Source organism: Quercus suber, unplaced genomic scaffold, assembly GCF_002906115.3.
Source record: "Quercus suber isolate HL8 unplaced genomic scaffold, Cork oak 2.0 scaffold_650, whole genome shotgun sequence".
NCBI lineage: Eukaryota > Viridiplantae > Streptophyta > Magnoliopsida > Fagales > Fagaceae > Quercus > Quercus suber.
Window position 1 is genome coordinate 8036 of NW_027070091.1, and position 13265 is coordinate 21300.

Genomic DNA, 13265 nt, shown 5'->3' on the forward strand with positions numbered 1-13265 from the left:
ATAGAATTTTAGCTGGTCCTACTATCTTCGGTTTTCCTTGGAGAAGTATTTGGAAGTAGAAGATTCCCTCTAGAGTAGCTTTCTTTGTATGGACTGCTGCCTCAGGAAAATGTTAGACAATTGATAACTTACAAAAAAGAAAGGTGTGGATTTTGGATTGGTGCTACATGTGCAAGAGTAATGGTGAATCGGTTGACCATCTCTTCCTTCATTGTCCCATTGCTATGGATCTATGGTCTATGGTTTTGGGTTTATTTGGAGTATCTTGGGTTATGCTGCATACTGTTTTGGGGCTGTTAGGGTGTTGGCAAGGTAGCTTTGGCCGTCATCGAAATGGTTTTATATGGTCCATCGTTCCTCATGGCTTAATGTGGTGTCTTTTATTGATTTTCTAGATTCTTGCAATTTTTGTATTTGATTTGCTGTCCCCTTGTTCACTTCCTATGTACTAGGGTGCTTCCTTTTTTATATCAATATATCTTATTACTTATCAAATAAAATAAAATCAGTATTGCATGTGTAAAAATAGTGGGAAATCTGCATTAGTGAAATATCATAATTACTGATCAGTATTGCATGTGTACAGGGGCGGTTTGATGCATTTGAGGGCCTAAGGCGAAAATTGATTATCTTGTTTTAGATGCAAAATTACTACTAATTTTTTTTTTTTTGATAAGTAATAAAAAATATATTAAAAAAAGAGGGGTGTCACTATAATGGTAAGTAAAAAAGTGGTATTAATGGTAGACTTAAATAAGAACTAGTAAAAATTTGCTAACTAAACTCTTATTATTATTCTTTTTTTTTTTTTTAAGAAGTGCAACATTCACAATATTTTTTACAACAAATTCTAGGTTTTAAGTTACTTTTTGTTTTCTACTTGAAAATATCACTATAATTATTTTTTTGGCCATCAATAATAGGCTTTAACAACCTGCTACTTAACATTAATTATAAAAGTGTTGTGAAAAATATTGTAATTGTTGCATTTTTCTCTATTTTTTATTTTTTTTTCATCTGGTAAAAAAATATTATTTTATTTATCGATTATAAAAAATAACCCTATAGGTTAAAATTTGGGGGCTTTATTTTTACTTGGGGCCTTAGGTGACTGCATCACTTGCTCTACCATTCAGCAGTCCCTGCATGTGTAAAAATAGTGGGAAATCTGTTGGGTATCTTTTGCATCATTGTTCAGTGGCTATAAATATCTGGTCTTTTGCATTTGCTTTGTTTGGGATATCTTGGGTCATGCCAAAAACTGTGATTCAGCTCCTGGAGTGTTGGCAAGGAAGGTTTAATCATCATAAGAGTTCACAAATTTGGAAGGCTGTCCTTTAGGGCTTTTTGTGTAGCTGAAATCTCATGTTAAGATGAGAATTTTAAGATGTATAAGTGAAAATAAATAGAAAGATAAGATTCAAAAAGAGGAAATTTGTGGGGGTGGCCCCTTTTTGATGAAATGATGAGGGAGATCATTTGAGATCAAATGAGGGGGATTGTTTGAGATAGTTTGATCATGTGTAGAGGAGAACAATTAAATGATTAGTACATCAGTGAGGGAGAGTGAGTTGATGCAAGTCAAGCGAACAAAAAGGGGCATGTCAATTAAGGGGGTAATAAAGAGTATGACTTTGGTCATAAATATCAAGCTTGTAGTGGACTATTTGAGCATGAGTTGGATGTTACTTGTCTGTGTTAATTCATTACTGGAAGCTCCAGTAATAGATCTTATTTCAGCTAGTTGTCTGAAGTTTTAGTGAGAAAAATATTTTCATTTGAATAGATCTGTTGCTATTGCGATGGTTCTTGTGACTGTATAGCCTTGAAGCGGATGGTGTTTGATGTGTTATCTTAATCAATTTGTCTCTTAAACTAGTGTCTATTCATATATTGTATGGACTTTACCTTAAGTTTAAGAAATCTAGTTGCTGCCAGATTATGGGGAATTTTCTGGTTTAAATGTCCCTTGAACCAAGTTTTCACCATGTTATAGAGAAATGAGTCATTCATGGTTCATGCACTTGTAAAATAAATCTTTTATGTTGAGTCTAATAGTTCTAGTGGTTTTAGTATTATTAAAAATTCAAATGGTGCATGCACATTATTAGATATATTGGTAAGATGTCTTATGATATTATAAATTCTGACTCAAAGAAGTTTTCCCCCCATCATCCTGATATTTTTAGTAAATGTGCAGGTGATTGACATGTTGCTGCTCAAGGGAGTTGAAGAGTTCAACAACATAGTGGAGCACGCTAAGCAGCGGCATCATATAATTGGCCAGTATGTGGTGGGTCAAAAAGGGCTTGTGCAGGATTCAGGCACCAAGGATCAAGGCGACTCTAACTTTCTCAAAAATTTCTACAAGAGCAACTACTTTTGAATCTTTACCATTGGATGGATGTGCCTTCTTTGCTTGTGTAAGTGGGCTCCCCTAATAAAGATGTACTTGAAATTGGTTTTGTATCTTGCATTTGGATAAAGATCCTTGTATCTTCTGTTATGGTCAGTATGTTGGAACCGAAGTACTACTGAAACCTTGTTTTTGTTCTCAAAATTCAAGAAATTTGGTGTTAGTACTATTGGATGAGGCAAATAGCAATGTGTTATGTTGCTACTGCTGCATGCTGTACCACTCTGTTTTCAATTAGTTAGATTGGTTTATATCTTAATCCACATGTGGCATAATGATTGCATTTTCATGTTGGCGTTAGTTTGTTTGAATTGGTCTAACAATGATTCAGTGGGTGGAATGTATCTCCAATGGCAGCATTCATGACACCAATGTTTTTGGATTTTAATTTACGGAAGCAAAAGAGACTATGAACTCCAAAGACATGCATAATTTGTGACACCATTTATAAATAGGCATAAAAAAATAATAATACTAGTACTCTATTTTATAATAATACTCTTTTAAGAACCAAAGAGGCAACTAGGCTGTGAAAAGCCTTATGACCGTACGAACTCTAGCATTAGGCTCCTGAGTCCTAACTAGAAATTTGTAGGCTTCACTAACCAAAGTATATACAATACACCTATGCGTCTCTGCTTCTTTACTTCCCATTAATTTTGTTGAACTTGACTCCCATGTATAAATTCATTTCTTCCAGTTGTATACTGTGTTATGATCTTTTAAACACAATTGCTTTTTTTTTTTTTTAATTGTTTCTCTGAATATATGTGCTGCATAATTACTTTAATGCAACACTTGGGTGAAAAAATGGAGAAGTTACTTTATGCAAGAGATGGGGAAGAATTGTCTGGAGCCATCACGGTAAAACAAAGGAAATTTGCCCAATCAGCTGTGGAGGAGCATCCACCACCAGACCCTCAATCTTCTCGGTCAGTGGGGCCTTCAAAGGTCACGGGGAACCTTTGGGTCCGCCGCCATCTCCTGCTTCAAATCCACGCCAAGGACCCTGCAATAGGCATTCCTTGTAATTTCTTGTGTTTGTTAGACATCTCTTGATGTCATGTCATTGGCAAATACCAAAATAAAACTTACTGCAAATGTCATTCCAGCGTCAATCATTAATAAATGTGTTAGCATATGGAAATTTAGACTCAAAATTAATCAATCTGGATAAATTAATCTACCTTTGTCGGAAGTCATTTAAACTCATATTAATTTTTGCTTTGAAAATTAAACAATCTGAGACTAGTTGAGATATAAAGTTTTTGTTTCTTTATGTTGGGTAAGATGATAAGAAGGTGATATAAAAATACTCTTTTTGGTTTGTGATGTATTCTAAATATGCTTATAAGTTATATGCATGAGTTTTCTACCTTCCTAGCATATTGGATGATACAGTTTATACTAAGATGAAAGAAAAATATTCCTTCACACTAGTTTACATCCACTATTTCACATAACTGCAATGACAGAGCCAGGAAATTTTCTTAGGGGATCAAGTTTTTTATATATATATATATATATGACAAAACTTAGGTACTGTACTTTAGGTATTGTCCTTAGGTTCTCCTTTTAAAATTCAACCATGTAAATATTTAATTAAAAAATACACTTCCATCACAAGAGAAAAAATTCACATAGCAGAATCTTAAAAGGAGACTTAAGAAACAATACCTAAGTATTGTATGTCTGTATCTAAGTCTTGTCCATATATATGTGTGTATATATATATATCCAAAGAATAACACACACATATAATATTTATTTATTACTTATACATGGAATATTTGTAATTTTGATTTAACATATGATATTTTCTTACGTAAACAAAAATATTTACATCAAATAAGTTTTTACATCTTTGCATCAAAAAAAAAAAAAAAAAAGAAAAAAAAAGATAAGTCTTGACATGTCTAAAATAAACAAGTCAATTTAATAAAAATAAAATATAATTAAATTACATATGGTATACATTAAACACACTTGAATTTAATGAATTATGTATGGCATAAGAGTAATTAGAGGGAAAGGGAATAAAAAAAATGCATTAGTCAACTATATAAACTAGTATGTAACCCCGTCTATATACACGGGTACAATTAAAAACAATCACAATTATACAATTCAAATTATAAATTTTTTTGAGAAAATGTTCAAATTATACGTAGTGTCAGCTTACACTTTTTTTTTAAACCATACATTTTTAAAATATGTAATGGCTTCTTATTTTAGAATTTAACTAGCTACGAACCCGCGCATTACGCGTGATAATTTGTTTATGATAGTCTCGTTAAATTTATTTTTTTACAATCTGGACCCATTTAATAAAAGTAATGTACTTCATAATCATGTTTTTATCTATTCTTGGAACAATCATAAATGTAATATAGGAATAATCATAAATCATAAATATAAATATAAATTTGAACAATCATATTTTTATTTATTATAGGAACAATCATAAATCATAAATATAAATTTGTCGTGCTAAAATGAAAACAATACAATTTTTCTCAAAAATTCAAAAGGCAAGTTAATGAAAATATTCATTTTTTTAATAAAATTTACTTAACATTTTGTGAATCATTAAAAAGAATATAAAATTTGAAAATTATTCTTTTAGTTTTAAATAATCTTTCTCTAACCTTTTTTTCACTACCCTACAATCCAAAACACCAAAAAACATAACTAAAAAATTAATAAAACTTAACAATGATAAATTGGACCAATTAGGAAAACAATATGCTGTAGATAATCTATCAAAGTTATTTTCTTTGCAGAAAATGCAATTTCATCCACCCAAAACATATTATCAAATAAACAATTATTAGCAAAATCTAAGAATTAAATTTTTATATGCATTGTTAAAAAATAATAATAATAATAATAATTAAAATACAATTGCAAAAACTAAAATATGTCACCCCATCTGATTATTTTCGTTTGACGAGTCTTTGCTCTTCTCTAAATAAATGGCTTTATAGAATACTTCTAATACAACTATTAAAATACTTTTTCATTATAGAATACTCTATAAATGGCTTTATAGAGATTTCTTAATAGTTGTACTAGAAGTACTTTGTCAACCCCAAAGGATTAAAAAAAATAAATAAATAAATAAAAGTAAAGTCTAACAGTTTAACATCTAAATTGAACACCATAAAAAATCAAATTCTAACTTGCAAAACAACTAATTAGTAACCCAAATCAAATCAAACCAATGGGATAAAAAATAAAATAAAAATAAAAAACTTGTGATCAGAAATTGGAATACCAAACTACCTAAATATGCATAAAAATCAATATAAATTTACCAAAAAGATAAACAAATGTGATGTGACAATTAAATCAACAATAACAAAAAGAACCATTAGTAGAAAGAAAGGTGGTTGGAACAATAAAAAAAATCCACCAAAAGAGAAACAAAATTGGAGAAAGAGATAAGGTATTGACATTTTTGTCATGGACAACTTGGAAGGAATAGGAGAGAGAAAGGTGGAAATAAAGTAAGAATAAATTTATATGAAAATTAAGATGGAAGAGGAAAGGTGGAAGTAGATGAAAGGTTGAACAAAGTAAAACTATAGAATTCAAGAAAATATAAAGGATAATATTTAAAAATCTGAAGGGAATCAAATGAAAATTTATATATATATATATATATATATTGGTGGGGATGAAAGATTGAACTAAAATGACAATTGTTAAAGAAGATGAAAAGTTGAACAAAGTAAGAATTGCAAAAAAAAAATCAAAAAAACAAAACAAAACAAAAAATAAGAAAAGATGCTATAGATTTAGTGCATAAAGAATTTTATAAAATTTATTACAAAACTTCCATTATTATATATAGTATAGATATGTGTGGGACCTGAGAACTTGGCAACCCCGGTCCATTTTATACCCGGCCCAAGGCCCATGCCAAGGAGGAAGAAATGCCCGAGGATGAAGTACGAAAGCCTAAATTGCCAGGAACCTGCTAAGAACGACCCTATCCTCGGCCAACCAAGCCTAACACGTCAGCCATGGCAGCTCGGTGGAAGAGCAAGTTCAGGATGAACTGTCATTTCCACATTAAGTGCGCTCACCTAACCCCCTGACCGCATTAATGGAGATGTGACCTCTGAACAAGGCCGCCTTGGTTGCTGTAACTCACAAGAGTGCTGGTAAAGTGGCTGAAGGGATAGGCAGTCAGAAGGAGAGGGCATGGATGATCAACAAATTGAAGAAAGAGGTTATGAAAAAGGACTATATAAGAGGGAGAAACAGATGAGAAAGGGGGAGGATTCCCATGGGAGAGATCGCTGTTAAGCTCCTCAGATTGGTGTGGGGCCTGAGAACTTGGCAACCCCGGTCCATTTTATACCCGGTCCAAGGCCCATGCCAAGGAGGAAGAAATGCCCGAGGATGAAGTACGAAAGCCTAAAGTGCCAGGAACCCTGCCGAGAACGACCCTGTCCTCAGTCAACCAAGCCCAACACGTCAGCCATGGCAACTCAGTGGAAGAGCAAGTTCAGGATGAACTGTCACTTCCACATTAAGTGCGCTCACCTAACCCCCTGACCGCATTAATGGAGATGTGACCTCTGAACAAGGCCGTCTTGGTTTCTACAACTCACAGGAGTGTTAGTAAAGTGGCTGAAGGGACGGGCAATCAGAAGGAGGGGGTATGGATGATCAACAAGTGGAAGAAAGAGGTTATGAAAAAGGACTATATAAAAGGGAGAAACAGATGAGAAAGGGGGAGGATTCCTATGGGAGAGATCGCTGTCAAGCTGCTCAGACCAGTGCCAAGGACAGACTTTGGAGGATAATCTCGATCCGCCTACATCCGAAGGTGGCGAACGATACACTGTGCACTGTCCGCTTGCTAGGGCCTAGTTCTTGAACCCGCTCTCTACAAATTCATCATATTGGGCTAGCTAGGTTTGAGTCCACTCACTCAACAGTAAAAGTGCCCAAACCCAGTCCCTACAATTGGCACCGTCTGTGGAAAGAACTTATGCGCTAGCAGGCGCAGAGGGAAATCGTTCCTACGATGCTAACTTACGCAAAGTTAGGCAGTTTTTCGTCGCCGCCAACAACACCGATTCCGAATCCCATTAGCAAAAAAAAAAAAAAAAACACAACAAACAACGACGCATTTGCTCAAGAAATGATTATTGTAGAAAAATAAAAGATTCATAGAAAAGGAAAAGTGAATAAACATTGCAGCCTTTTTATTAAATAAAAAAAAATGTGTATACATTATACAAACAGAGGCTCGGACAGGCTTGTTTTAAAGCTAACTCTACAAACGAAGGCCCAGACGGGCCTGTTCTAAAGCTAACCCTAGAAAGGAAGGCTGAGGCAGGCTTGTTTTAAGGCTACCAACAACCCCCGGGCCGGTGTGGGTGGTGCCGACGAGAAGAGAGGAGCAGATGCAAAAGCACCTGATGGCCCCACCTCATGATGTTCCCTTGATACTCCCCCAACCTCATGATAATTAAGCATTGGAGGCGACAACACCCGAGCACTGGTCATGACGTAATCTGGCGAACCTCCATCGGCGGGTAAGCTGGGCATGAATCACTACTAGCTTGAAGGGCAGGTACGGACGCTTACCAAAGAAAAGCATTATGTCTGTCATGAACCTCCCTCCTAACTGTCAGGCGTACTACAACCAGGATGACGCCCGAGCCTTGCCGCGCTGAAAGCCTAACGTGAACTACAGCTGCTACGGCTCTCGATCGAAGAAGGAGGACCACCCTTTTTGCTCGGTCGAAAGGTAGGAACACCTTTGGCTTCCTCACCCTCGCCTTCATCCAAGGTCGCCTTATTCCCCCAAGCCTTGATCACAGTCCTAGCAGGGTTACTGAAGGTGCTTAGAAAGTTGTAGGGCTCAGAGTTCCTGTTTAACTAAAGGAGTCGCGAAATGTGGAAGGACAAGTTCCCCCAGGAAACCTTATATAGAGGGCGAAGGTCGGTGGAAATTGGTCCGCACAGAATTCGAAGGGAGAATTATCAGTGACATTAATCCCGACCAAATTCCAAAGAAGCCATCATTCGCTGGATCTGCATTAATCCACGAGGATATTAATGAGGGCACGCCTCGCACACCGAAGCGTCAGGCGCATAACTCGAACGGCCAAAAGACGCCTTGTAATTGGAAATGACGAGAAACTGGAGCGAAGGGGCTACTATCACACATAAGGGTAGAAACCTGAGCCTCCCCTGTCCAGGTCAGTGCTAGGCCAAGGGCCCTGTCTGAGGAATAACCCATTTCCAGCGAGGCAAGGCCGAGATCGTTATCACTCTAGGAGCGAACATGCCAGAGTTGAGAACAAGTTCCTTCACCCCGGACGGAAGAAAAAAAGTGTTAGACTGAACCAAGGTCTTGCATGGTGCTCGGACTCAAGCCTATGAGGAAACTAACCTCAAGGAGAACCTGGGTACTAGACTGAACCAAGGTATTGCATGGTCCTCAGACTCAAACCTATGAGGAAACTAGTTACTTACAGAAGAACAAAAGTGTTAGACTGAACCAAGGTCTTGCATGGTCCTAAGACTCAAGCCTATGAAGAAACTAACCTCGAGGAGAACTTGAGTACTAGACTGAACCAAGGTATTGCATGGTCCTCGGACTCAAACCTATGGGAAAACTAGTTACTTACAGAAGAACAAAAGTGTTAAACTGAACCAAGATCTTGCATGGTCCTCGGACTCAAGCATATGGGAAAACTAACCTCAAGGAGAACCTGGGTATTAGACTGAACCAAGATATTACATGATCCTCGGACTCAAACCTATAGGAAAACTAGTTACTCACAGAAGAACAAAAGTGTTAGACTGAACCAAGATCTTGCATGGTCCTCGGACTCAAGTCTATGGGGAAACTAACCTCAAGAAGAACCTAGGTATTAGACTGAACCAAGGTATTGCATGGTCCTCAGACTCAAACCTATGGGGAAACTAGTTAGTTACAGAAGAACAAAAGTGTTAGACTAAACCAATGTCTTGCATGGTTTTCAGGCTCAAGCTTACGAGGAAACTAACCTCAAGGAGAACCTGGGTACTAGACTGAACCAAGGTATTGCATGGTCCTCGGACTCAAACCTATGGGAAAACTAGTTACTTACAGAAGAACAAAAGTGTTAGACTAAACCAAGGTCTTGCATGGTCCTTGGACTTAAGCCTATGGGGAAACTAACCTCAAGGAGAACCTGGGTACTAGACTGAACCAAGGTATTGCATGATCCTCGAACTCAAACCTATGGGGAAACTAGTTACTTACAAAAGAACAAAAGTGTTAGACTGAACCAAGGTTTTGCATGGTCCTCGGACTCAAGCCTATGGGGAAACTAACCTCAAAAAGAACCTGGGTACTAGACTGAACCAAGGTATTGCATGGTCGTCGAACTCAAACCTATGGGGAAACTAGTTACTTACAGAAGAATAAATGTGTTAGACTGAACCAAGGTCTTGCATGGTCCTCAGACTCAAGCCTATGGGGAAACTAACCTCAAGGAGAACCTGGGTACTAAACTAAACCAAGGTATTGCATGGTCCTCAAACTCAAACCTATGTGGAAACTAGTTACGTACAGAAGAACATAAGCGTTAGACTGAACAAAGGTTTTGCATAGTCCTCGGACTCAGGTCCTTAGAGAGACTGGCTACGTTCAGTAAAAGAGTAAACAAACACAAGCCCATAAGCATCACTTAAAGCATTCTGAGACACATTGAACCTAACCCATTAACACAGTCAGCAACTAATGGCTTTCCTAAGTATTTTTCACTGTTTACAGTATCTCATTCATATGTTGTGGAGCCAATATTTTGGAGTTGTTCCCTCAGCATTCAATCCAACAAAAATAGGTCGTGGTGTTAAGGTGGTTCAATTATCGATCAAAATCCAAGTGGGAAATATTGTTAGGGGCTTTACGTTTTTCGGTTGCCAGTCTAGAATGAAAAACCTGCTGAGTTTCAGAGATTGTGAAGCTTAGGTTATATAAGTAGCCAAACTCATCGCAATGACAATAGACGCCAAGCAAAAAGAAAAGGAAATCCATGCATTCAGCTCAAAAAATAACATTACAGTGTTTAAAGCCAAAACGAAATATACAGTGATAAATCAAGGCAAAAAGTAAAGTAAAATGAAAAAGAAAGCAAGAGCAGAGTGGTCTAAGCCGTCAAGATGGGATAGCCTGTCGAGATGGCCTACTTCCCCAACTCGGTAGACAACTTGTCCTGAGGGGTCTACCAAGGGGTTTTGACCGGTGCCTCGAGACCCTGGCTTGAAAGGGCTACTTTGGAAGACCTTTCCTCAGCAGGAAGGACCTGAGGGACAACAAGTGTGGCTTGGGAGTCAGCAGGAGGCTTCACCACATCCTGAGGCACTTCTGGGTTATCGGTTCTTGCCCCCTCTAATGCTCCTTGATGCACAGTCTCCTCAACAGGCTTATCAGATGAAGTTGGGTCCTTGGCAACACTGGCTTGGCTTTCATCTGTTACTCATACGGCAGAGCCCGCTTCAGAGGCAACGGAAGCGGCCTCACGAATTGCGGAGGGGTAGTACACTCTCTCGGCCCTCTTGAGTTCGGACGAGGCCTCGACCCCCGCTTGGTTAAGGGCCTCAATCCAAGTCTGGGAGCAGTAATGCTTGCATACCTCAGGGACTTGAGTCTTGAAGGAAGCCTCAGTCTTAGCCACTCCCTCAGCAAAGGCCTTTTCCTCTACTTGCTCTACGGAGCACTCAGCATCTGTTCTCACGAACACGACTTCTTCTTTAGCCCTCAAGGCCTCGTCCCTGGCATACTCAGCAATGCCTCTAGCCCTCACAGCCTCAGCCAACTTCTGCTTTAGGTTGGCGATTTTCTCTTCAGCAACCTGCAGTTGACCCTCGACATCCCGCAGGTGCCCTGTCTGGTCTTCGGCCTACTTCATAGCACCGGCTAGGTCAAATGCCGCGCTGTCTCTTGCCCTCGTCATCTTCTCCAAATTCTCCATTGCCTTCTTGAGATCTGCCTCAAATTTCTTGAGAGTATTCATGGCATTCAAGTACTTGTCGCGCTCCTGACCCAGGGCTTTACCTTAGTTGTCAGCCTCCTCTTCCAGCCTCAAAGTGGCCTGGATAGCCTGCCAATCAAAACAAACACACCGTAAGTTGGGTACTAAGCAATAAAATTCAAGCCAAAGGACAAGTATCAGAAGTCTTACCATGTCCAGGTACCTCTTAAGGTTACGGGCAACTTCTTGCCCCCTCATGCCCCCTAGCTCAGCCACGTCAGTGGGGAGAAGCAGGGACCTCTCCAGGGCATCGGCTACGCGAACCCCCTCAGAAGTCCCTGAGAGTGGCGTCGTTCATCAAAGGCTTCCCATGAAGCATGGCGACGGGCAGCCAGGCCTGGAGCTCGGACTACTAAATGACCTCTTTCCCCTTACCCTGACCACCAATCCTCAACTACTTGGAAGGTCGGCGGGCTTCATCTTCCTCTTGGGAGGAACGAGATCTCCCCCATCCACTAGGTCTTTGCCCTTGGAAGGCCTCTTCCCCGTCGGATCAGTGGACTCGGGCCGAGATTCCGAGATTGACAGAGTAGAGGACGACCTGGTCTGCACAGGCAAAGGCTTAGGTGGGGGAGGGGGAAGCTTGGGTGGAGGTGGAGGAGGCTTGAGTTGTGACTCCCTCGGCGTGTCCTTCCCCGGCTGGCCCTCAAGCAAGTCAAACAGTCTGGTTTAGGGTTGTCTCTTAAAACCCATTTTGGCCTGAGTACCAATCCTTGGAGATAGAAGATCAACTTCAGACAAATAGGGATCTCCCAAGTCACCAGAGGGATCCTCAGACAGATAGGCTTGGTCAAATACGCCAAATTCATCCTCGAACGAACCCCGATCAACTACTTCTCCCTCATTTTCCAAACTTTCACCCTCGACCTCTGCAGCTTGATGGGACGAGGAAGAACCTGCCAACGGGACGCCCTTTGGGATGGAAGATCTTTCAGAAAACGCGAACCCGTGCTCCACCACAGTAATTTGTCGAAGCCGAGGATCGCGAGCCCTGATCACGTACTTTGGGGCCGAGAACAACTTCTGGGTTGAATCGTACCCAAGGATCTTGTGAGCAGCCTTAACTTGATCGTCGGCCTCGTTCACAAAAATCTCCGCCCTGAGAACGGATTGCAAGTCTTCCTTGTTGACGAAATGAAAATGTCGTTCAAAGGCGTGTGGATCTGCAAAAAAAAAATGTGTGCTAATCAGCGACAAAACGGTGCAAATTATGAAAGGAAGAAGTAGAGAAAGGACTCAAAAAGAAAAATTTAAGCTAGAAAAGGGGAAGAAGACTTACAGAAATGAGGAAAAGCTCCTCGGATAGGCTTTTTGTACTGGAAAGGGACGCTAGTTGGGCTGGAGGTTTGACCGGATTCAGGTACGTGCGCCAGAGTTCTTGAATGCAAAAGTAAGGAGGTGAATCGGTTCAAATGAGTATTTATATCCTCAATTAAAGACAACCAAGCGGAGTTTCCCGCCCATAAAGGCAAAAAATCCCCCACCGACTGATTACCATCACACCGTTGAACGTGGGGAGTATATGAAGCGATTTATATTTTTTTGTAAAAAAAAAGGAATAAAAAGTAAATAAGAAGAATAATAATTATGTGCCAAGACATGGCGATGAGGTGGACAGAGCTCAAAGTAATAGATACTACGATTTAGCTTATATAATATATATATATATTGGATTTAGAGTCTTCAGTTTTTGTACTCAATAATTTACTTCCACAAGAATTAAGAAATTAGATAGACACTAGTGCAAAATTAGATTCCAATTGAAATCAAATTTAGAATCTAACTGAATTTGGATTTTT